Below are 27593 nucleotides of genomic sequence, written 5' to 3'. Positions count from 1 at the left end.
ATGAAGACAAAATAAAGGATTTCAAGCAGGTGCGTGGAAAGTCAGATGTATATTTGACTTTCCAGGAAGAAATATTTCTCTAGCAGCAGTTAGGGAAAATTAATTTTGGGGTGCGGAGAACATCAAGAATACTATCATAATAGCCCCAGTGCCTGCTGATGTGCACTTAAACTAAGGCCATGGTGCTGACGGTATCTACAGTGAATGCACATGTGATGCTGAAGTAGATTGAACAGAAATTTATGCCAGGATCTTATTGGTGGGGAAGATGGAGGATGGAAACGTGGAAAGGAAAGAGAAGAGTTACTTTTCTGTTTCTGAATGATTTCCTCATGGAAGAAAAGGAGGAAAGTCAGAAGCTGAGTGACAGAATCCAGAAAGAAAAGGGAGATAAGTCAAAATACACTACTAAAGGTGTTTTTAAGACTTCCAGATGGTACCAGATATCTAGGGCTACTTATAGCAAGTTTGTCTTTTAAAGAAAGATCAAGAACAGGCAGCCTTCTTGTTTGAGTGCATAGCTCCAATATCCTTCCCTATTCCCAGAGAAATACAAATGGGGATGCACCTTGCACATAATTCTACTATAGTTCCCTCATAATATGTCCTACTTACAGTTTATTGTATTTATTGGAACAGCTGGTAGGTTTCATTTTAAGATCAGCTCATTTACACAACTGGGTCAAAAAAAAGGAATAGAAATGAGCAAGAGGACAGCCATAAACCTGCTACAGTTCTAAAATCTAGGACTAAAATATTGTATGGTTTAATCTATCCCAACTTAGTTCATCTTGAATAAAGAGGCCCAGGAAAACCCAGATTCTGAGGCAAGATGCCCTTGAACCAAACAGAATCTAACTCAAACAAAAACGACGACCTCTAGTCTCATTTTCCATTTCTACTGTAATCCTTCATCTCCTTCAAATACTTTTTAAAATAAAGTATGCGCCAGCTTGCATGAAAAAAAAAATACAGAAAGTATGTGCCAGCTTGCATGAAAAAAAAATACAGAAAGAAAATAAATAACATTGATATGAAAGTGCAAACATCAAAACACAAAAAAATTTCTTAATTCTACAAAATTATATTATTTGTATTAATCACAATTCTATATCCATTTCCAAATTGCACTCATAAAATTTTGTAAGAGTATGTTGAAAAACAGAATTATTTAAACTAGAGAAGATAATGGAAAAAAAGGACTTTCCAAGAGAAACCTATATTACAATAGATTGAAGTGTGACACAAATATGAAACTTCTCTCATTCCCCAGTTTGAGATAATCTGAACTTCTTCAGAATAATATTTTACCTCTGCCTCTTGTAATGAAATTATTTCAGTGCTTTTTTTTTTTAACTATATAATCACTTTTTCTTCAGTTGTTTTTTTGAATTTGTACTCGGTGCCCAGTACATTTCTAAGCTTCAATGTGAAGCTAATATCTCCTATGGCACAGTTAATGTTTATTCAACAAATATTCATGAAAGGCTATCACGTACCAGGAATTGTGCTAGACCCTAAAGAAAGAATGGTATATGAAAGTAGGTATACAATCTTTGTCCTCAAATAGGTTGAAGTTTGGGGTGGGATGAGAGAGTGAAGGAATTATTCTTAAATAGAAGGTAGCACATTCTCCCTCTTCCCATTGTAATAGGAAGTAGAGGATGAAGGGGTGAATAAAAGTGCAGTCAGATTAGAATGTTTAGAGTCAGGCAGTGGATAATATTCCTGTATGCAAAATTCTACAAGGGATAGTCATTACTGAGAGAGCTGGAGAGAGCAGATCAGAATATTTTATTCATGTCTGTATTCTTGGCAACATGTAACACAATTCTTAGTGCATACCTAGTGCTTCTGAAATTTTGATCGTATAGATGGCTTGTAATGGGAATGAGGGAGTGAAGAATTGAATGAAGGATTCTTACACTTGTACTTAGAGGGCCTGGTGCTGGTAAAAAGTTAATGAAGGGTTCAGAAAATGTTAGTTCTTTAACCTGAGCGCCATCTCATCCCTGAGCTTAGTGGAATAAATGTCCACAAGATTTTGCTGTCCAGATTCCACAGCTGCAGGGAAGAGATGAGTTGGAAAAGAGAACTATAAAACAAAAGTCATAATACACAATAATAGAATCACTGTTTTCTGCATGTCTCTTGTTCTATTTTCTGAAAGCAGGAACATTTTGAGTGAAAACAGGTTTCATGTCCCAGCAATAAAGGGGTATAACTATAAAAATATATGTCATATCAGCAGGCATGTCTCTAAATAGAATGTTTTACCAAGTTTCCCAAGAGGCATCTGAGGCCCTTTAAATTATAGGGTATATGAGCTTCCCTGCAGGGCAGCCTTTGAACTACAACTCATTGTCAATCTAAAGTAAGAGTGGGAAATGAACCTTCGGAAATGAAGGGTATGTGTTCTTCGCTCAGCATTTCCAGGTTTGTCCCTTAAAATGGATGCCATCACTAAGCAAGAAAAGAGATATATAATCGGTATGGGTGAAGTGAAGCTTAATAATTTAAATTGCATTTATTTAGAAAAAAATTTCACATTTTAACCTAAACCTTCGCATTCTCTTTGCCAAATTTGACTTAGGGCAAAGCAATCAAAAGCTGCCAGCAGTCACTTAAATGGACAGAACACTATAATAAGTAATTTAGAAGAGCAGATAATCCAAAGTTCACCTCTATTTGGGTTTGTAATAACATTTTCAGCTGATTTACTTTTAAAATTATTTTTAGGTTAATATTAAAACTAATTTGCAATGCTTTAAAATAATATACTAACTGGGTACCAGAGGCCTAGAAATATTCAAGACTTCAAATGGAGCCAACTTGGGTTGTTCAACATGCTGGGTATAATTCCCAAAGCAAATAATCCAAAATAGAGTGCATTTAGTATGTGCTTTTGCTTTCTCTGACTGCTCTTATTCTTGGTGATAGTACTAAGAAAATCTCATGGTACTTTCTCCTTTAGATTGGGCCTGTTAAGGAAGTCCTGATACACAAAAATAGTCATGCACTATTATTCAAAATAGTAAAAGATTGGAGACAACTTAATGTCTAACAACAAAGGACTAGTTAAACAAATTATAATGCATCAGTAAGATGGGTTTCTGTACTATTAAAATAGCATTTAGAGAGAATTTTAATGACTTGAGAAACAGCTTATGATATACCATAAAAAGAAAAAAATTTTCATGTTATAAAATTGACTATACAGCATTATAACCACTATGTGGTTAAGAGCAAAATTGCTGGAATCTAGCTGTGTACCTTTGAATTCTGCTTGTGTCAGTTATTAGATATTTGATCTAGAATAAACTTCTTAACCTTTCTGAGCCTCAATTTCCCTATTTATAAAATGCACACGATAATAATCTCTATCTCATAGTGTTGTTATGAGAATAAAGAGATGTTTAATGCATTCATAAAATGCCTGGAACCAAATAAGCACAATAAATGGTACTATTTTTATTTGTTTTAAATCAACAGAAACTTGCTCACGCTGTTTCTTCTACCTAAAAACCTTTCCCCCTACCATCTTTTAAAATTGCCTATTAGATCCTACTTTTCCTCTGAGATCCATCTTACGTGTCATCTATACAAAGTATGAAGCTTTTGCTCAGGACAAGCTCCCTCTAGACAAAATTAATCACCCCTTCCTTTTTTGTTGTCAGAGCATTTTACAATAAACCCTTTCTCAGCATCTATGCCATAAGATATGAATCAACATGTATCGCTTTCCCCGGAAGAATGTGGAGTCCTCAAAATTAGAGGGCATGTCTTGATCTTCTCTGTATCATCACAGCCCAACAAGTGTGGCAGACAATAATTGCTCAGTCTACGTTGGATTAATGAATGAATGAATGCAAGATAAATTCTGTGAATGAAGCAGGCAGAGAGGAAAGATAAGACAGCAGTTTCTTTCCCTGTGACTTCCAAAGGTTCAGGTCTACTTTTTGGCCTGGAGGAACAATATTTCCAGTCTATATTTCATGACTCCAAATTCTCAGATTTCCATTTTCTATTGTCTTTCTATTGTCACCTTTCCTAAAACATAATACATGTCCTAACAACTGAAACAGAGTGGAATAACAGAATAAAACATGAACTTAGGGGTCAAAAGCCCAGGTTCTATTGCTGACATTACCACTACGGCCTAGAATAAATAACTTTTGAACATGTAAAATGGGCATGATAATATACTATTTCAAAGGGTTATTTCAAGTATCAAAGAATGCATGTGAGAGCATTTCAGAAAAGCAGCACACAAATGTAAGATATCATCATTAGTTCTTTTGCTGGTAAAGCTTTGCTTATTTGAAAGTCACATTTAGTAACATACATTTTACAAATTTACAGTAGCCTATAATTCTTTGACAAGATTAAGGACAACTTTTCAATATATCCCTTTGCCTCATTCTACAGAAAGGCAGTTGGAAAGATGGAGAGGTTTAAAATTGTTCAATAGAGTTCCTATGGAACATAATAAAATGGGAATGTGATTCACATTAATATTTAAATATACAAACTATTATTTGTTCTATTTATAAAGCATCAATTAGCAATTACATTAAAATGCCCACATAATTCCTATTTTGTTGACAGCATCCTTCTTCCCATTTCATAGGCATGCTGAGGCACAGCTAGGTCTAAGTATATCATTGCAGATTACCAAGTATAATCTGGTAAAGGAATTAAGAATTACTTTCTAACCTAGAGCTGCACAGCAGAACTTTCTGTGACAATAAAAATCTTTGATAGTCTGCACTGTTACATATAGCAACCATGAGCTATGTATGACTTTTTAGCACTTGAATTGTGATTAGTGAGATTGAAGAGCTTAATTTTTACTTTAGTTTAATTTAAATCAATTTAAATTTAAATAGCTACATTTGGCTAGTGGCTACTTACTATATGAGTAAGTGACTTTCTAACCAGTCCCTGTATTCAAGAGGACCACCCCCCAGCTTTCACATGCAATCTAAATATAAACTTTGTATTTGTTTCTTAGCCAAATTAATGCCTTAAAAAGAACAAGAGTTTATTACTTTGTGATGTGAAAGACAACTCCCACACAAACTGTCGGGCATGGCCAATGTCTTTTCTCCATATGAAGAACATTATGATTAGAGGTTGATTTAGGGGACCTAGAATCAGAACGAGGAAGGAGATTGGATGATGAAAATGCTTAATGACATCTGGTTACAATAGCTAGCCAAAGACATGGACTAGTGCTATTGCTAGAATACTTAGTCTGCCAGCCAAGACTTTCCTTTGATATTGTTTTTGCAAGCATTGCTGCCCTTACTTTTGTGACTCTTCTTTCCACGGTCAACCTTTTTTGACTGGCACATCCTTCCTTCTCTATTTCTCCAAACTCACACTTGATCTGCACTGGCAGAGAGAAAGGTTTGTCTCATCTCTTTGGATTTCATTCCCCATAACTCTCAGTCCAACACACATTTCCCCTTTTATCTACTGCAGAAATGCTAGGAAGGCACAAAAGAGAAAGAATATTTATTTTAACCCTTCTGATAAGGAAGGAACTCAACCTATCTGGGAACAGACGTTCCTTCTTTTCCTTCAGACATACCATCAAGAGCATCTTAAGGTTAGACTGTAAAATATGTTTATCTTTTCAAGGCAGTTTTTTGCTCATATTATAATCAAGGACAAGAGAAGTCACACAACTCTGGCAATCCAAGTCTTTGCAGCAGCAGGTGAGAGAGAAACTTTTAGCTACTAGAACTGCTCTTGCAAAACTAAGTCAGGTTCTGGAAGGTGCCGATTCTCAGTCAAGATGAGATCCTTGGCTTCCCAATTTGGTGTATGAGTGATTTTGATATTCATTAAATTGACTGACAGAGTGAGGCACAGGCAACCTTTACCCACTCACCAGCTGTCCAGTCCTGAAATGCTCTGGACTATTTTGATCCTTTAGGCTTTCTGTATATATAGCTATTCAGATGCAGACCTTAAATCTGCCCAGAAAGATTCTCAGTTATTCCAGAGCTGGCATTTGAAGTTGTGATTCTATATTTACTAAATGATGAGTAAGTTTCCCAATGAAAGAAAAATTTCTCAAGGCAATTGGGTTCCTAATAAATGATGCCTAAAGATCTTAATGTCATAACTTTACACAAAATTGAGGTCACTAAGTTCAATTTCCTCATTACATACATGGAAAAATTTGGGTCCATAAAAGTTAACTGACTTGACCAAGAACATAAAAATGTATCTAAACAAAATATTGATAGTTATAACTTAAAATGGTGATGATGATGGTGAGGAGGATGATGATGATAAGTTGCTTTTTTTTTTAAATCATGGATATGAATAGTTCACGGATAACTAGATCACTAGAATAGTTTACCTGAAAGATCATATTATGTAGTTTTATAGAGAAGTTTGTCAATTTAACGGCACATTGAAATAACAAGATCGATTCAAATTAGCAAGGGTTGAGGATCATCACTTACAGAATTAGTAGGTGCTAGTCTAAAGCTACCGATGATCATTTGTAGAAATCATTATGTAATTTCTAAGACCTGGATAACCCTGAAAACCATAAAGATAACCTCAAACAGCCATTCTCAATGCCCGTTTCTTCTCATTGGAACTACTTCATCCTTTCTTATATTACTTTCAATATGAAAGTCAGTAGTTTCAATATTAAAAACAGTAGTTCTCAAAATTGGCTGGACATTGAAATTAGAGAATTTCACTTTTTTTTTTCTTTTTAATTTACAAATTCCTTAGTCTCATCCAAGAGTTCTTGGTTGCAGTCTGGGAATCTATGTTTTTAATAAATTCTCCCAAGTGATTCTGATGCAGCATTCGAGAATATCATTTATACAGAATTGGAGTTATTTATACTTCTGGCTTTTCAACCACTACATTTTAAAAGCAGGAACAAGTTTTAATTGTATTCCTTTGTGTATCTGTGTTTGAGCTCCATCCTCATTCTTCACAAGGTGACCTGTAGAAAGGTTTAGAACCGGACAACCAGACACATCTCAGCTTGGATTCCAGCCCTGCCACTATGAGCTGGAGCAAATTATAAAACTTTTGAGACCTAGTTCCTCATATAATTGTATATAACTTCAAGGTTTGTTGTAAAATTTAAATAAGGTGATGCACCTTGAAGGCAGCCTAAAACACTATGAGACCAGTCATTGCAGTAGTAGGGACAGTAGCATTAACAGTACCATCAGTAGCAGTGGTAGTATTAGCAGTACTTGCTCAATAAATACCTTTTGATTTAACTAAGAAAGAAACTAAATCTGTTAAATAAGCCATTGGAATAATTTGAAGAAATAAAGCCCTGAGCAAGATGATTGCCTATATGAGGAGAAAATCCTGACAAGTCCATTTAATTTTCATCTCTGGTGGAGTGGAAAGCCATACAGAAAAGGGAAAAGCAATAGATACAATCCATTGATCAATAATATTTTTGACTCAGTTCTATTTGGCATTCTTATCAAAAAGCTAGAAAAAGGTGGTATTGATCTGTGTAGCTAAAAATCTTTTGCTTCACCCTAAATTCGCATGTACTCCCACATTTTCCTCTCTTTATCCCCCCCCCCCCACCAACAACTAAACAAACAAATAATCCATCAGGGTTGATCACAAAAGGTGTTTATATGGAGGCTGGCTGCAGATGGCAGGTGAATCAGACAAAAAGGGCTCCTTAGAAATGTTAGCTCAGCAACCCTGCCCATCTTTGGACTTCTCTTTCACCTCTCTAGAGGCTATGGCATAAAATATGAGCATTAATATTCTAAGATTCATTCTGAGCACCTTTTACAGAGTCAGACACCGTGCAACTATGAAGATAATGGCCAGTAGCATGCTTGCCTCCTTCTCTTTCCCCCTTTCCATTCTGAGTTATTTACTCTCCCCATCTTCTTTGCATTTTTAAAATAATCCATTTAATTTTTTCTTTTGTATTTTTTTTCTATCATCTATGCCTTTAACCTATTCACAATTCTCGCAGGCATTTGTTAGATATGCCAGAACATGCAGGGCTTAGCAGCTGTCTACATTCCCCTCAAGAAGGGGTGTGGGTCACTAGCCTCGTCCCCACGCTACGGGATGTCTCTCAGGAAACTAAGGTCAACTAGAGAGTGAAAGAAGCCACCATAATACAGCAACAAGAGAATAATGTTTTCATTCAAATGTTCCCAAAATCCAATATTTGTCTTTGCAAGTGTGTGTGTCTTGATCTGTAGACACATATCTAACTCACAAAATGCATGCATTCCACTCATGACATTGCTCTCCAACAAAATTTTTATCTAAAATGTCATTCCTCACCTTATTTTTCAGTGATGGTCTTAGTCAATGTTAAGGACACAGTTGCACAAATACAGATCCTAAGTTCTTTGGAACAAAAACATTCTGATGAAGACCCCATAGCACAAAAACACCTTTATGAATATTTTTATTTCTAAAAATCTCAGATGCACTCTTAAACCTCTTGCTTTGCTTAACCCATGAAGGTCTGGTTGTGGAGACAACATACTATTCCATGACTTTCTAATTTGTCCTTCAATTAATCACCACAGCTCTGCAACACTCGGCAGTACTCTGTTGGAGTCACATGAAACAAAACGTGCCCTTCTGCTGATGAAACTTTGCTGTCTGTGGAGATATTTTAGCCTGCTGCCTGGATAATTACATGTGTAACTCACATTAGCAATACAGAGTGACTGGAGGCGGGTGCACCCAGCAAGGCCACATGGGACCCCGTATGGATATGATGGCCCCTTGCCATCATGGGTCACTGAAGGGCAGCTGCAATAACCCTCACCCAGTTCTGCCCTCTCAATAATCTCTGGCACTGCCTGTGTTTTTTCTCTTATTCAAGCGAGGGCAAGCACCTTCTAGTCCATAGGGGTTGGGCACAGATTGAGACATGAAGTCATGTGCCTTAGAAAGGTCAAGGTTGGTTCATAGGCCTCTTAGAGCAAAGAAGGGCAGGAGGGAAAGAAAAACTAGCATTTATTAAAAACTTAGAATGTGGTCAGCCACAGTGGCCCACACCTATCATCCCAGTACTTTGGGAGGCCAAGGTGGGTGGATCACCTGAGGTCAGGTGTTTGAGACCAGCCTGGCCAGCATGGTGAAACCCTGTCTCTACTAAAAATACAAAAATTAGCCAGGTGTGGTGGTGTGCACCTGTAATCCCAGCTACCTGGGAGGCTGAGGCAGGAGAATTGCTTGAACCTGGAAGGCAGAAGTTGTAGTGAGCCAAGATCACACCATTGCACTCCAGCCTGGGCTACAGAGTGAAACTCAGTCTCAAAAAAAAAAAAAAATTGGACTGTACGAAGTCTTGTGTGAAGCACTTTCCCACAGCTGTATAACATAATTCTCACAATAATACAGTAAAAGAATGCAGTTACTATTTTACACATAAAGAAATGCAGTGCAGAGAAGTTAAGATAATTGCTTAAGATTGCTCAGCTAGTTTGTAGCCAACCTAGAACTAGAGATTCAGTGTCCTAGTTCCTAACCCAATGTATTTAAGAACTCAGGCTCTGGAAATAGATTGAGTCCAACATCTAATAATTATATAACCTGGATAATTTTCTTACCCTCTCTATATATCAGATCGCTAATTTGCGAAATTTAATTCATAATAGCGCCAACTTCATAGAATTGTTATGAAGGTGAATCCATGTAAAATCCTTAGGACAATGCTTAGAAACATGGCAAAAGATTTCAAGAAACTCCTGGTAGAACTCATAGGCTGGTGGGAAAGACAGATGCATAAACAGATTAATTACAGGACAAACCTGCCAAACACTTTTCAGTAACGTTAAAAAGAAAATGGCGTGAGACCTCACAGGAGAATTTACTTAGCATCTCCCATTCTGTAAAATGTGAAATGAGCCCATCTGAATGAAAGGAAAATAAAATTCACAATGGTGTTTGTGGAAACTGGCTATGTCAGAATATAGTTATGGGTTTAACTGATAAAGACAGATAAGGTAGTTCCAGGAATCATGTTTTACTTAGAGCTCCCCTGCCTGCGTCTGGAAGCCCTTTGAGGTTGCTGTACTGAGTGCTTAGCTGGACCATTAGTACTGCTATTTTTAGAGCTGTCAACATTTATATAAAACTGAACTCATCCAAAAAGACCATATATAGGTTCTAAGAATGAAACATTTTTCTCTTACAAAAAGAATAAAGACCGCCACTATTCCCAGGAATCAGAATGCAATATCAATTCTTGGGGGCTTTTTTGTTTAATAAACAATGATAATGTTTAAGCACTGTATATTGAATAAAAACATCATTGGCCCTGAAATAGAATGACCCTCAATTTCAAAACAGAATGTCCCTTCAGTTTGGCAAATCACCTCTATTTTCAGGTTTTTGCTTCAATACTGTGCTCTGATATTACAGGATCATTACCTACCAGCTAAACTGAATGACTTTCAATTTCCCTAAACACACTGCCAGGCTTTCTAGCCTCCAGGCTTTTGCTTATTCTATCCCCTCCACCTGTATTGTTCTTACCTATATCCTAGTTTCTATCAGATTCTACCTACCAAGTCTCCAAGATGCACTCAGAGGCCTACTTCTTCCTAAAGCCTCTTTAAGGCATAAAAATTTCCTCAGATGCAATAGGGACCCAGTCTTATGTACACTGTCTTCTTCCAAATCCCCTTTGTCCTGTATTAGTTCTAGATACCCTCTTAAATTGAGACCCACAGCATGTGGCACAATTATTTTAAATGGTGGGGAGGGAAATTTACATATCTATGTTAGAAATGGGGACAGAGTCATATGGAAAAAAAAAGCTGTTAAACTCTTCAATCAGTCAATTTAGCATCCCCTGTCTGACAAAGACCTAGAGAATTCTCCATTGATTACAGAAAAAGACAGTAGCCTGCCTTTAAATAATTTACACTTTAAGAAATGACATAGCTACCCAGAGAATAGTTATTTACAAATGTAAATATAAAATAGCATCTACTATTTTTCTAAGTGTTTGCTATGTTTTAAGGACTGTTCTAAGTGATAAAGTGATATCTTTATCTACCATCTAGCTATCTACCTATCTCCTCATTTTATTCTCTCAATAACTCCAGGAGGTGTGTACTATTATTATCTCAATTTTACTGAGGATAAAATAGAAGCATGGCACCATCACTCAATTGGTAAGTGATGGAACACTAACTCCAGAATTTATGTCCTGGATGTACTGTCTTTGGTACATGATGAACAGCTAAATTTTGGAATGTCAATTACATGTTCAGAAATGAATGGCATTCAGAGGGAAAAAAAGTTATTGAATTCAAATGAGAATACAAGTGTTCAAAAAGAGGGGGATTAAAACAAAAAGTATAGCTTGAATAGTTAGAGAAGGTCAAGTGTGATATTTTGGATAGAGAAAGAAATGTTAACAAAGTCACAGAAGTGAGAACATCCACAATTCCTGTAGTTGGACCTAGAGAGAAACAGGCGAAAAAAGTGTATTTGATTCAGGGCCTTGACGATAAGTTGAAATGCTGAGATGTAACAACTCAAATAATTGGGAAACATCACATGTTCTAGTGAAGCAGTAGGAGACTGAATTGAACCTACTAATCATTAGTAGTTATTGGCAAGTAGGATTTCATACAACCCTATATTCTCTACAAGGCTCTGTTTGGGTATGCTTTTTAGGTTGTTTTAGGAGTTATCATTCATCAAGGTACCCTCCATGTCTAGCAAAGTATCTGACAAATGGTAGGTGATTATAAGTGATGAATAAACGAACATATGTGAAAAGAAAGTTGGGAGAAAATAGGATAGAGCAGTATAGAAAGGCAAGGAAAAGGCCGGGCGCCGTGGCTCACGCCTATAATCCCAGCACTTCGGGAGGCCGAGGTGAGTGGATCACGAGGTCAGGAGTTCGAGACCAGCCTGGCCAACATTGTGAAATCCCGTCTCTACTAAAAATACAAAAATTAGCTGGGCAGGATGGCAGGTGCCTGTAATCCCAGCTACTCAGGAGGCTGAAGCAGGAGAATGGTTTGAACCTGGGAGGCGGAGGTTGCCGTGAGCTAAGATCACACCATTGCACTCCAGTCTGGGTGACAGGGCAAGACTCTATCTCAAAAAAAAAAAAAAAAAAAAAGAAAGAAAGAAAGGTAAGGAAAATAAGTGTGCTTTAAAAATGAGGTGTCAAGCATAAAAGTTACTGCCAAAATGAAATAAAAGAGGATTAAACCTGAAAAGAGGTCACTCAATTTGGCCAGAGGGATGTCTTGGATGATTTTCTACAGTACTGCTCCAGTGATACTGAGAGGTGAAGCCAGCTGGACTTCCCAGCTTGAGTAGGGCTTTGGAGAACATTTCTGCAACTAGCTAGAGGTTTGTAAAATGGACCAATCAGCACTCTGTAAAATGGACCAATCAGCACTCTGTAAAATTGACCAGTCACCACTCTGTAAAATGGACCAATCAGCAGGACAAGGGCAGGGACAAATAAAAGGAATAAAGTTGGCCATCCCCAGCCACCAGAGGTAACCCACTCCAGTCCCCTTCCATGCTGTGGAAGCTTTGTTGTTTGGCTCTTCACAATAAATCTTGCTCCTGCTCACTCTTTAGGTTCGTGCCATCTTTAAGAGCTGTAACACTCACTGTGAAGGTCTGCGGCTCAATTCTTGAAGTCAGCCATACCAGAACCCACTGGAAGGAACAAACTCTGGACACAATACAAAGAGAGCCCAATCTCTTTCTTTTTTTTTGAGACAGAGTCTTGCTCTGTCGCCCAGGCTGGAGTGCAGTGGCGCAATCTTGGCTCACTGCAATCTCTGCCTCCCACGTTCACACCATTCTCCTGCCTCAGCCTCCCGAGTAGCTGGGACTACAGGCGCCCGCCACCACGCCTGGCTAATTTTTTGTATTTTCAGTAGAGACGGAGTTTCACCGTGTTAGCTAGGATGGTCTTGATCTCCTGACCTTGTGATCCACCCCCCTCGGCCTCCCGAAGTGCTGGGATTACAGGTGTGAGCCACCGCGCCCAGCCCCAAAGACAGCCCAATCTCGTCTGCATGATGTTAAGGGGGAAACTGGGGGCAATAGTTATAGTTCATGATTTTTGTTTTTAATTAGTAGCAAGAAAAGAGGTTTCTAAGTGAGCAATTGGATCAAAAATCCATTTAAGAGGCCAGAAGTCTCTTCATTTAACCAATTAATTCGAATGTCTTATATAAAATCAGTAACAAGGCCAGGCGCAGTGGCTCACAGCTGTAATCCCAACACTTTAGGAGGCCAAGGTAGGCGGATCACTTGAGGTCAGGAGTTCAAGACCAGCCTGGCCAACATGGTGAAACCCTATCTCTACTAAAAATAGAAAAGTTAGCCAGGCATGGTGGTGGGTGCCTGTAATCCCAGCTACTCAGGAGGCTGAGGCAGGAAAATCGCTTGAACCTGGGAGACGGAGGTTGCAGTGAGCCAAGATCGCGCCACTGCACTCCAGTCTGAGCGATGGAGTGAGACTCCATCTCAAAAAAAAAAAAAAAAAATCAGTAATACAACATGCACTCTTATCTCTGATCATGGCAAAGTGTGTCATGTCTTTTAAGTTCCTTAGACAATCTACATCACATTAATCGAAAGTTGGAGTTTAGTAATGGATTGTATGAGCCAGACATTAAGAAATTAAATTATTCATTTAAGGATTTCACAGCAAGTCACAGAGAGATGTAGCAGCTAGTGTGCTCCAGTTAGTCTCCACACCAGGAGGAGAAAAGGGTTGGGCACAACCATCTCTGATGTCCTTCCAGTCTGACATTCTCTAAGTCTACACAGAGTATATCTCCTTACTGCCATTCACTACCCAGTAAGCCTCTCACTTGTCCCAAGCCAACTGTCAGCCTGACCTTTACAAATGATCTTTAGTCATCTAATTAGCTCCAAGAGAGGTTTCTATGATCCCATGGTTATAATTTTAACTAACTTAAAATTACAAGAAAAGTTAAATAACAGAGGTAATTAAACATAATGCAGCTAGCGTTCAATGTACACATCTAATTAACACCAATACCCACATGAAGGCAAAATTCATAAAAACAAAAATCAATACAATATATTATATTTGGATACTATAACCAAGGCCTCTTTAAGTATTTTCTCTGAAAGTTGAAGTTTTTGGATGATAAAGCTAATTAAATGCTGTAAGAGTAGTGATCCATTTGACAGAGAGAATTAAAACTATGAGCAATTTCTAACAGAAACATGAACTCCCAACCTCTATTCTATCAGGCTGACACTCTTTCCACAAGAAGCAGGAGTAGAGAATGAAAAAAATAAAAGAAGTGAAAGACCCACTTCAAGAGCCTCAACATTTACATTCTAAGCTAGTTATCGATGGCTTCCTTTGGTGAGGCAAAATAGTGTTGTATAGAATTGGGGGGGTGGGGATTACTAGGGGAAGTAGGGGAATAATGCAAACAGTAATCAGTAAACTGAATTCATGGATCATCAACCATTTTTCTTTGAACAGTGGTATTTATTTAATGCCACAGAAATATACTTGTTTTACCAAAAAGTCAAATGCAAATTAAACTAAATTTACTATGCTTCCTTTCCTCTGTAAAAAAGTTAACAGATTAAAAAATGAGATTTTCCTGCAATTTGGGTATACATATTCCCAGTTGAAAGCAGTGTTTTGTCAGCTGTGTTGGAGTGATTAGTTTCACGGCGTCAGGCATCACCCCAGATTCCCCATTCAGTAGTATCTTGTATACAGATAGTTACATGATTTCTCTTTCTATTCCATACCTTAAATCGGCACCATCAGCATTCATATTATATAGGGAAATCCCAGCCTATGTAACACTTGGAGGGGCTTTAGTCACCTAGCTAATACACCAAACACAAACATGAATGAATAATAAATTTTTTAAATATCACCAATTTTCCCAGTTAAATAAATATATGAAAAAGAACACTAGCTGGAGAGTGTGTACATGAGAAAGAAAAGGGATGTGTGTTAAATTCCACATATCCCTCTGGATCGGCACCTCTCTAAAGGTCAGCTCACTAGCCTCAGGTTTAATTCCCTTTCTTGCTGCTACTGTTCAGAGGTAAATGCTCGCTTTTTATTAAAAATCAAAAGCACAGGCGCTTGTAATCCTCTAGACTCAAAGTTGTTGTTTTTTTTTTTTTTTTAATAAAAATGGAAAGTTTAGCTCAAAGCAATAGCAGCTAAAATTAGAGTGAAATCAGCAGCTGCTCCCCAGGGAAGATGGAAAACCAAACAATGGTCTGTTTTTTCCTTGACTACAATTTATGTTGTACTTTTTTCCTCCTTTAAATGTGGAAGACCTTCCAAACATTTGCATATGTTGGCAAAGCGATATATGTGTAAGCCCCCAACTCCTACTCCCATCAAAATGATGTCAGACATTAGTGTTTCAGGTAAATGTACAAGAAAACTGCTATTGCATTTCCAATGTTGCAGCCTTTGGAAATAATAACACTAATGAGGCAGGACATGGTGGCTCACGCCTGTAATCCCAGCACTTTGGGAGCCCAAGACGGGTGGATCACGAGGTCAGGAGTTCGAGACCAGCCTGGCCAACATGATGAAACCTCGTCTCTACTAAAAATACAAAAATTAGCCAAGCATGGTGGGGCACGCCTGTAGTCCTAACTACTCAGGAGCCTGAGGCAGGAGAACTGCTTGAATCAAGGAGGCGTAGGTTGCAGCGAGCTGAGATCATGCCTCTGCACTGCAGCCTGGGTGACAGAGCGAGGCTCTGTCTCAGAAAATAATAATAATAATAATAACACTAATGAATAGCATTAGTGAGGTATTAATCTGTACCACCAGTTAAACTTTCCTCCATTTCTCTCTTTGTACAATTATGTCATTACATATAACAACCGCTGTGAGACAGAAGTATTAGATTCTCCTAGGGTGTTGTACCATATACCTGATTGTGTTGCTCAGAAATCCCGGTCAGAATGAGTCAGGAACCAAATACTAAGACAAAGCTTAGATTTAGTAATTTATTCTCACTTTTACCTGCTTTTCTCTACCCTGTATTCTGCTTCATTCATTCACTGTCCTCTCGACATATTTAAGGATGACTTAATTTTTCTCTCCCTCTCACCATTTATAGCCCAAACCCCACCTTCATTATAGTGACAGCACTAGCACAGTGACTGGCACATCATAAGCAAGCAGTGAATGCAGTTTCGTACTTGGTAAATTTACTCACAACATTTTATTCTTTACTTGCCTTCAGAGTATTTTCTTCCTCCCTTTAGGATCATTCTGAAATCATCTGGGCTGCGCATTTTTATTCCAACCTGCTTTGATGCAAAAGCTTCCTCCCCAAACATGTCCCTTACCCCTTTCAGTGGCCTCTTTGTGAGGGTAGCTTTGCATAGAAAATATTAAAAGAAAATATCCTTCATTCTATTTATATGAGCCAGTTTAATCACTGTGACTACGTAAAGAATTGTTGCCAGGCATGGTAGCTCATACCTCTAATCCCAACAATTTAGGAGGGGTGGTAGGATCACTTGAGCCTAGGAGTTCAAGATCAGCCTGGGCAACATGGTAAAACCCTGCCTCTACCAAAAATTTGTTTTAAAAAATAGCTAGGTTTGGTGGTGCATGCCCGTGGTCCCAGCTACTTGGGAGGCTAATGTGGGAGGATTGCTTTAGCCCAGGAAGTTGAGGCTTCAGTGAGTCATGATCTTACCACTGCACTCCAGCATGGCCAACAGAGTGAGGGTCTGCCTCAAAAAAACAAAAACAAAAACAAAAAGGAAAAACAGAATAGTCATGAAAATAGTCACAATCATTATGGGATATTCACCTTTGCTTAGTGCTTACCATGTGCCAAGTAGCATATTAGGGGCTTTTCAGGCTCTTTCTCACTGAATCCACACAACACCTAGAAAGAAGTTTCTATTATTCATGTTTTTTTTTACTGCTGGGGAAACTGAATTGAGATGGATTAATTGTCCAAGATCATATAGCTAGCAAGTGATGAAACCTGGGTTCGAATTTAGGTACTTTACCTTTCGCTCTTTCTATCAGTGCTAATGTTTTAGCGTGCCTCTCTGACACACAAACTCACACACTCATTCTTAGGACCATGAGATAAGAGAGAAAATAGCTTCTAGAACTGTCCTTCTCCTTCAAACTCAATCAATTTAGTACAGTCTGAGGCTGGTGGTGAGAAATTGTTTGGACTTTTCAGTTTGGTCCCAATTATTTTCAACATGCTTCCCTGCTCTTAAGGCTAGTTCCTTTCTAATAGTTATTCCCCCAAATACATTCATTTTATATATGGTTTAGTGATGCTTATTTAATATGTGAAATAATAACACTAGAAAATAATTTGAGGAAGACACATGACGAATACAATAATTGTTCAAGGAAAACATGGTATTTATAGGACAATAAAAGAAATCCCTAGTTACACTGTTCACTGAAGCAAAACTATGTTATAAGGGTCATCAATCCATATGTCTTATAACATAAGCTGATCAACAGAAAGGGTCAGGAGAATACTTCCCTTGTGTGTACAGCTTGGGATACTTAGACACATCTGAGAGATTTCACATCTTTCTCAGTAACATCCTATACTAGCTGCTCTAAGAACTGATAAACTGTTGGACACTTTTGGTAAAGTAATTTTATGATGGAATATAAAAGTAAATTTTGTTATATTATTGAAGTGGCTATAACCATTCCATTGAGTCATTACATGAAAATAAGCCTGCTTATTCAACCAGAAACGTGCAGAGACTCAACCAGGAACGTCCAAACATTTTTTAAAAACAGATTTTTTGGTTCTGTAAGCATGGTTATGCTTTTAAAAAACAAAGGAAATGTTAGTGATAGGTAGATTATTGGTACACAAGTCACATGCCAACACCACCCCTATCTTAACACTGAGAATGTTTATTTTATGTTATATGTGGAAGCATTTTGTTTACCCAGAAGATTCAGATCTCATATATTTGGGCAGGCATTTTTTTTTTCTCTGAAATTGACTAACATTTCTTTTGACAGATGGTAACTTTAAAAGACTTGTTGTAGGTAAACAAATCTTAAACTCCAAACTCAGGGGAATTTGCTAAACATTGGATCATATTCATCCTATCCAAATCTTTCCATCTTTTAATCTATTTCTTTGTCTTCTTTTTTCTCTCCTTTTCTTCCTCCATCTTTTCCTTCCTCTTTCTCTGCTTCTCTACTTTCTTTCCTCCTTCCTTCTCTTACCCTCACTCTTCTTTGTAAATTGTATCAAGCTAGCTAAAAGCATGGGGTTTGTATTTTCAAAACCACGAATAGAACTGAACTTACTGTGAATTGTGTGTGAACAATGTGAAAAAAAATCTAAAATTGAGAAAGTGACAATGAAAACTGGCTTAGTTACTATACGGGTTAAAATCTGGTACTTGGTCATAAAGTAGGTTTATCACAAAGACTAGAGCTCCATTATAAGGATATACTTTCTAATGAATTTTTTACTCTAACTTCAGAATGAGCAGGAATTATAACAGAGCAAGGTTGCAGAAAGAGCAGGAATTGGTTAATATCTTTCTCTCACAAAGATGACTTAGCTACTTTCCACAAATATCCATCCCTGAATATCCATTATTCTTCCTAGTTCCACCTTAACTGTGATTATTTCCCCTTACTTTTGCATACGTTTTTTTCCCCCAAACTATATCTGGTCAATCATAGCATCTGTTTTCTCACAAATCAAGCTTCTTATGAGTATCAAGTCATGGGTTCTTTGCATGATTCAGCTTCAATATTCTTTTCTAACTAAACCATTTGTGGTAAAACATCCATTCAAAGTCCAGAGCAAATCTCTTTGACCCAATTAATCATTTTTTATTGGCTGTACCCTAGTCCAGTTCATATTTTTTCAACCTCTCTATTCCTCAGATGATTTGATAGGATGTTTCTGTACACAGATGAATTATCTTCCATCTAGGTAACTTTACTTATTTCTCCCATCAGTAAAGGACAGAGCTGTTTGTCTCAGATGAATAGGTTCTTGGAAAAGCAGAATCTTTTTCCACCTAAGATCTAATTCTACCATCTTCTGCTGCCTCTTCCAACAAGTATGTAGGCTCAATTGCAACCTCTAATCATGGCCCTCAAAAACTTTTAGAACACATTGTCCTACTGTCTGAGCATAGACACCACTAAAATGCCTTGTTTATAGCATTCTTTCAGCTTCATTGCCCTTCTTTATGTATTGCTCATGAACATGTAAGAACTGAAGATCCAAAACAATCTTCAACCCTTCCTTCCAAGCTTAAATTGCAATTACTCAAAAAATGATTCAATGCCTTTTGGGTTGAGACATCGTTTCTTTTCACAGAACATTAACATATTTCAACCAAAAGAAACTATTTATGTTCACTGAGGTGACTTGGCCTTGTTAAGACCAGGAGAACCTGACTACGACAATTGACATTTGGGTAAGTGCTTTGGTATTGTTTATTTGACTAATTTTTGTGTATGTCTTTTTGGAAATTACTATTGGAAAGTAAGTTGTAATTGATAATGCTTCTTTCTGAAGTTCTTTATGAATAAAAGGAATAAGTTTCTTTATAGGGATAATGCAAGAGTATTCATCTCAGAAGCAATAACAAATTTGAGGATGTTGTGATATCTAATGCAGTCCTCACATTCTTTAGTTCTCTGTATATTAACTGAGTGTAAAACACAATGTTATGATACTATTTCTTACCTCCCTAAGCATCTTACATCAACATGCTTAATAGTCATTCGTTTACTCACTTAGCAAGAACCAATTGAGGATCTACTTCTGAAAGCCGGGAATTGTGGATACAATGATTAGCAAGGACACAGAAAGACACAGTTTCTACTCCTGATCTATATAGACATTTACAGAGTATGTAGTGATAAAACGTTTCATTAATACTAGAGTCATAATCTATTCATTCCGAGTTCTTACACACCTGAATCACAACATAAGGCTTTAGTCTCCCCTGGATGCTCTTGTCTTGCTTACCTTGAATTCATCCTTTTGCAACAAGTCATGCTGGGTGCCCATAGCCTCTGTGTGAATAGCACTTTCTCATGAGCTAAGAGGAATTATTTTTCTCTTCTTCAGCTTGTCTTTTCTAAGCTGGGTGACAACAACCAGTATATCTTGTCATTGTCTAGAACATTTAAGATTTTATAGCCAATTACATTCCCTCATAACTACCTCTTTCTTTTCATAGGCTGCAAGGATTGTGATATTATTTTCAGCCCTTCCAGGGTTAGATTGAGCCTCTCAGCCTCTCATGTGACTTCTATTGCCATCCTTCATAGTCTTTCACACTAGCAAAGTGTTGATACACATATCTACTGGCATTATTCAAGATGATAGCTTTAAAAAATTTTTATTTCTGCTTCTTGGCCATATCTAGAAGATCTGACTCCAGATGACTCTGTTTCCACATAATACTAAATGCTATTTCATATATATAATAATATATATAACATAATATATATTATTTCACATATATACTGGAGATGAGTTCTCACTATGTTGCCCAGGCTGGAGTGCAGTGGCTATTTACAGGCATGATCATAGTGCACAGCAGCTTCAAACTCCTGGCCTCAAGCAATCCTCCTGCCTCAGTCCCCTTAGTAGCTGGAACTATGGGTGTATGCCACCACACCTGGCCTAAATATTATTTCTTAAACAAGGAATTGCTACCTCTTTCCTAGAGCTACTTTTTGCTATATTGCAATCTTATCTAAGTCATATACTCTTATCCCTGTCTTAATAGTGTCTCTATGATTGTAAAGTAAATGACAAGGTAAGGAGAGAGAGTCACATATTTGTCTTAAAAGTCAACATCCCTGATTTCAATGAGGGCATACAGGTCCCTCAAAGTTTGAGATGAATTAAGATTTCATTTCCACTGGAGGTAGAACTTCCAAAGCTGAAATGACATATATAATAGGAACAAACAGAAGATCTCACCATCCTATTTCTACTTTCTTATCCTCAAATATTTTTCTTCTCCCTCAGTTTTTTCAGCCCTGAATTTATAGCAGGTATTTTCTCTTTATGTACACTTCAGATGCAGAGTTTTAGGGTTTAAGTAACATCATTTGCCTCTGAGCTGAAGGTGGGAAAAAACTGAGTGTAGAGCTATTTTGAACCCTCAGTGATCAAATTATTATTGACCACTACAGCAGAACAGCATCTCTATTTTGATGATGAAAAGTCTCTGCTTTCTCTTCACCAGCCAAAGAGAAGTTTAGGATCTGAAACCTTCCAAAGAAATTGAGTGAAGAAAGCACAAGCATATCCAAAGACATTCATAATTTTTTTCCCATGGTTCTCTTTTGTCCATTTTCAATTGGTGATCAAAAGCTGAATAATTGAGGAGTGGGGGATTTTATTTTACCCATATTTGAACATTCAGCTATTTCTCAGTATAATCTTTATTTCTAACTTAATTATTTTTGTAATAACTCATCTCAATTTAATCAATCAAACTATCTATATAGACATTTTAATTCAATCATTAAGATGAATTCTCAACCTTACCCTGACCACGTTCCAGTGGAGTGGTTTTTACCCTAAAAACATGGTATTTTGTATTCTTGAGCAGTAAAAAGGAAAAAAAAGGCAACTTTCATCAGGATTTAATCCCTATTCTCAATTAGAATTAATATAAAAATAACATAATTGTTTTTCCTGGCTATTTTTATTCAGGGCAAAAGAACCAGACTTCTCCAAGATTCACCAGATCTGATTCCTTTGAACAGGCTGAACACAACCATCCTCTAGCAGAACTCTCCTGAGTCTCTCTCAACTCCAGTGTCCTTGGATCCTCTGTCCCACAATGACACTAGAGTGCAATGCAGCAATGGGAAACAGGTGGGTCAGGGATAGGGAGGCACGAGAGCTTGGAGAGCAACCTGAAGAAGCAGCAGCAGCACTTAGCCTGATATTAGAAAAGCCACGGTTCGGTCCCTATTTTGCTTCTTCCTTAGCCATGTGACTTTCCACAGTTGATACCATTTTTCTCAATTTCTTCATCTGTAAAATGAGGAAATTGATCATGGTCTCACAGGCTGATGTGAGAAAAATGTATGTGAAAACACTGGCACCATCATGCACTGAAAGAATATTAATTCTTCATATGAAGCTTCAAGGTTTTTCATAACGCCTTTGCCACCTTCCTTTTACCCTTACACACCAAAGGCATTCCATACTCAGGCTTTTAATGGCATGGGGATGTGGTCGTGGGTGTCATGAAAATCAAGCAGCACAAAGCAGGAATTCAAGGTCCTAGTTGAAACTGAAGCTACTGTAGGGGGTTAATCTTGGTGAGAAAGGAAAAGAGAAAGGTGGAGACCATAGCTGAGAGGAGCTTGTAGTCCCCAAACTTCCAGTTAGGTTTTTCTTAGATCTGTCCACATCTACTACACCAGTGCTTTTGCACATTAACATGCAAATGAATCACCTAAGGATCTTGTTAAAATCCAGATTTTGATATAGTGCTTCTGGCCTGAGATGTTACATTTCCAATAAACTCAAGCAGTGGCCAATGCCGAGGGCTGTGGATAGCACTGAGTATCCACATGTGGATAGCAAGGAGCCACATGTCCCTCCATGACCTGTTGCCTACAGTTCCCACCACCTGTCATGCCCATGTTCCTGCATTTTACCTTCTAGTAAGGCCAAGTTGTTCAGAGTTGCCAGGAACACTCTAGTGTTTTGTTCTGTTTTGTTTATGCTATACCTTAGTTCATCTTATTCTCTATGTATGGAATATTCTTCTTACTTTTTTTTTTTAGACTTCACCAAAAGATTATCTTCTTCAAGATTTTATCCTCTAAATCTCTGTTATATGACACTTTTGTATCAAGGTTTAAGATTATATGGCCATTTCTCCTCTACCAGATCCTGAAGCTATCAAGAACAAAATTCCATTTGGTTCTTCACTATATAACCTTATTTTCTAGTACTCTCTGTGATATGCTAAAGTATTTTGCAGATATTTGTTCAACTAAGTAGTGTATAAAGAACACACTGAATTTTAGATCCATTCCTGACTGAAAAGTTGAGTATCGGGTAGAATGTCAGTCCCTAATAACATCTTATTATGTGTTTCACTAAGAAATAACACTCATTTGGCAACAGGATGTGATTGTGAGAGAGGTAAAATAAAAGAAAAACAAAATGAATCTTGAAAAAATGTTAACGAGCAGCATAGATTAGGCTGGAGTCTATATGATATGCCTTGACATCAGTGAATCTCTCTTGTGCCTGTCCTATTTGTGCTGAGATATTACAAATGGTCAGGACTCCTGATGGATGGTTGTGTGATCAAGTTCTGACATTTCCTCAATTCTGTTCCTTATTTCTGAGGCACTGTTTCACTCACCTCCCTTCTCTTTGCATTTTTCTTTCTATTGCATTGTCTATAGTCTTTTTGGTGCTCATTAGTTGAGCCCCCAAGTGTTTAGGCCTGCTTCTCTACCCTTGTCCTTCTTCCCCAAAGCTGGATAGAAGGAAAACTAGTACTCCATCATGCAAGGAAAGTGATCTTCCCCCAGAGTCAGTTGGGCAATAAAGCAATGCAACGTCAAGAATATATTTCCCTTTGCCACCTTCCATCCCTTTCCATTATGAATTACAGCTATGCTGTTCTTCTCTAAACCACAAAGAGCTCTCTTGCAAACCTGACACTGATGATGGGAAATTGGAATCAAAATTCTTTATTGACTTAAATTAATAGGCAGAAGACTGAGAAGGAGATTTGTAGAAATGCAAGTGTGTTTATGCATATATATTCATTTTCTTCTAAATAGCATATTCTATTCCCAACATACAAAAGAAACTCAAATTAGAGATTAACATTACAGGTAATATATTTTGGCATTACATGCCTAATATGCTTCTATAATCATTAATTATTAGAATTGTCATATAAAATGAGAACCATTTTTTAACATTTAATATACTGAACTAGGGGGAATCAGTCATAATAAAGGAAAGTGGTTAGACGCTAATGAGAAGAGCTGAAAAGTGATAGGGGCATCATCATTACTGCCTTGTCAACAAAGAAGGCCCATCTGTACACTGACATACCAAAGTAAGATGGGAAAGAGAGGATGCTGCTTTACATTACCGATGCTCTAGAGAAAAAGCTAATTATCATTCATCAAAATGGATAATTTTTATTTAAGGTTTTTTAGAAAAATTAATGTGTAGTTTCTATATACTTATAAAAATTAATAGTATTCTTATTTAAAATTAAATCTTTATGACTCAACTATATAGGAGTACAGCTTGATGTATGTGGAAATAAAAGCAAATGAGTTTGAATTTCCACATCTTTTTGATATAGAATTTCATTGTCATTAAGATGGGTTTATAATTATAAATAATGTAAAACATCACACAACTCAGAATAATGCAGGGTAAGAGACTTTTGGTTTAGCAAAACTTATAAATTATTGGGTAGGTTTTAATAAGAATAGGCTATTGCCTGTAGGTAGAATTTAATAGATAAATAATAAAATAATTGGAAACAGGTATTGAGCTTTAATAAGCTCTGTGCTAAGCACTGAATGTACATATTCTAATCCTTACGACAGCCCAGTGAATTTTATCTATCTTTTATTGCAAATTAGGGTTAGACAAACTAAAGCAGAGAGTCACCCAAGGCAGCTCATGTGTAAGTAGAGAAGTTCACATGCAGAGTCTTTTAAAATTCAAGTATAATTTTTTTCTGTGAAAATTGGTAAATGAAAGAAATCTCAGTTGTTTGTTTCTGACTTGATAAAAAGCACTGAAATTAAAGTAGTTCTCCTTTTTAAGAGTATGATTAAAAATTGTTGGCAGAAAAAAATACATTTTAATAAACATGAACTTTGGACTTTTGTTTCTTTGTTGAAAAAGTGAATGTTTCTGCTAAATCTAAAATTTGATGATGTTATATATGCAAATTCTTAGCTATCAAAAATTACAAATGAAGTATGGTCCAAATTTTCAATATTCAAAAGTAATTATTTCTGTACCAAGTATTTGCATATTATTCAAAAATTTTGAAGGAGGACTTTATGATATAATGATAAAAAACTGGAGTAGAACAAATATACCATCTACCTACACTTCAAATGTTACAGAGCAAAATATCTAATTTTGGATTTCCAGTAACTTCCATCCCATTTTTAGTGGATGTATGAGAGAGAAAAACCAATTCGTGTCACAGAATAAATAAAACAGAAAAAAAAGCTAGTTAACTAATATGAAAGGATTTTTTTTTTAAAGAATAAATACCGATAACTTACATTAAATTAAATTAACGTTTAATGTGTCATTCAATACAGTGCTTGGCACATATCAGTTACCAAATAATTACTACTTACCGTGTCTCTTTTCTACATCACTCCTCCAGTAACTTTAATCAAAAGGGTAATTAACTCACATAATCTTCGCATAGTGTTCAGTTATTAAAACACGTCATACAAGAAAGGATTCTGGGAAGACGGCACGGTAGGAAGTAACAGGAATATGTTTCCTCATTGAGACAACAATGGCACTGGCAGAATTTGTCTGATGCAATATTTTGGAATACTGGAGTCTACTGAAGGCTTGTAACTTCCAGGGGAAGGCTTGGACAGTAAAGTGCAGTTAATTTTGATCATTTTCAGCCTTTAGTGCAGCAACAGCTACCCATCCCACATCCCCAGCTCTGTGGCAGGCAGCTGTGCAGGTGTTCCTGTAACGGCTTGTGGGACAAGGATGAGCAAAAAAGACCTTGTCCTACAAATATAAGGAATCTTTGGTCTGATCTCCGATTAATTCTTCTGATCACAGAGGCACAGACAAAGAAGCAGGTAACTGTTATTGTTACATCTGCCTCCATTGCTGCAAGCCCCATATCCTGTGACTGAAGAGATTTCCAGAGGACTTAAAGGACCAGCATGCTCCCCCCCACCCAACCTTTTTATTTTTCTTTTTTTCTCCGTTTTGGAAGCCAAACATTAACAACTAGCACATTCAAAAATAATTGTATATCTGGGAAAATTAGAAAGTGACAACAAATGCCCAGGGAAAAGCACAGGCTCAGAAAAGACCTGAGGAGAGCCTAAGTTTAACTCTCAGGCTGATCCATGGCACAGAAACAGCCTAAACAATTTTTAAAAACCAATAAACAAAAACACCAAACTAAGTATGGGAAAGATTTCCAAAGTTACCACATTATTATATTCAAATGTCCAATTTTCAACAACAAAAAATCATAAAGCATACAAAGAAAGAAGGTAGTATGGCACATTCAGATACATAAAAATGAGTCAACAGAAACTGTCCCTAAAAAGAACTAATGGCAGATTTACCTGACAAAGACTTTAAAACAATGGTCTTAAAGATACTCATCTTTAGGAAGATGTGGAGAAAGTTAAAAAAAAAATGTATGGACAAAGTATAAATATCAATAAATAGCAAACCTAAAAATAAATTCTGGAGCTGAAAATTTCAATAACTGAAAAAAAAATTACAAGGGAAATTCAAAGACATAGGTGACCAGTTATAAAAGGAGAATCTCTGAAGTTGAAGATGGGAAAATAGAAACTACCAAGCCTGAGGAATAAAGCAAATAAAATGAAGAAAACAGAACAGAACCCAAATGATTGGTGGGACACCATCAAGTGGACCATCTACACATGATGGAAGTTCCAGATAGGGAAGAGAAAGGGAAAGAACCAGAGAGAACATTTGAAAAAATAATAGCCAAAAACTTCTCAATTATTATTAAACACAGAAATATAAATACACAAGAAGCTCAACAAACTCCAAGTAACTCAAAGAGACTCAAGATAAGACACATTATAATCAAACTTAGGAAAGACAAAGATAATTTGAAAGCAACAAGAGAAAAATGACACATCACATATGAGAGCTCCTCAATAAGATTAAAAGTGGATACCACATCAGAAACTTGGATACCAGAAGGTAGTGGCCTCGAAGAAATTGAAACATGTCCAAATAAATGAAATCTAAGGAATTTCCTTACCAGTAGAACTTCCCTGAAAGAAGTGCTTCATGGAGTTCTGCAAGGTAAAATGAAAGGACACCAGATAGTAACCTGAAGCCATATGAAGAAATAAAGATCCAAATGAAGATAAATATCTGGAAAATTATAAAAGATAATATTGTTATAACAATGGATTGTAACTTCACTTTTTGTTTTGTTTCTTTTTATTTTCTTTCTTTATTTTATTATTATTTTTTTTTAGAGGCAGGGCCTCATTCTGTTGCCAAGCTAGAGTGTAGTGGTGCAGTCGTAGCTCACTCACCTTGAAGATCTGGGCTCAAAAATTCCTCTCACCTCAGCCTCCCAAGTAGCTGGGACTACAAGAACATGCCATCACAATCAGCTATTTTTTGCTTATTTTTTGGTACAGATGGTGTCTTGGTAAGTTGTCCAGGCTGGCTGGAACTCCTGGACTCAAGCAATCTTCCAGCCTTGGCCTCTCAAAGTGCTGGGATTACAGGCATGAGCCACCACACCTGGCCTTCACCCTATTGTTCTGCATGACTTAAAAGTCATGATTT

The 27593-nt window shown here is 37.0% G+C and overlaps 1 protein-coding gene and 1 long non-coding RNA gene across 4 annotated transcripts in view; both read right to left on the bottom strand.

Moving 5' to 3' along the window:
• Positions 1–27593, bottom strand: part of LSAMP (limbic system associated membrane protein) — a 648138-nt gene that overhangs the window by 497139 nt on the left and 123406 nt on the right. The gene's annotated exons all lie outside the window — the stretch shown is intronic.
• Positions 1341–27593, bottom strand: part of LOC134760986 (uncharacterized) — a 49324-nt gene continuing 23071 nt past the window's right edge. The window contains exon 2 of the long non-coding RNA XR_010139135.1: positions 1341–27593. This is a non-coding gene — a long non-coding RNA (uncharacterized LOC134760986).

This window comes from Pongo abelii, chromosome 2 (genome assembly GCF_028885655.2).
Source record: "Pongo abelii isolate AG06213 chromosome 2, NHGRI_mPonAbe1-v2.0_pri, whole genome shotgun sequence".
NCBI lineage: Eukaryota > Metazoa > Chordata > Mammalia > Primates > Hominidae > Pongo > Pongo abelii.
This window is presented reverse-complemented; position numbering and strand designations above follow the sequence as displayed.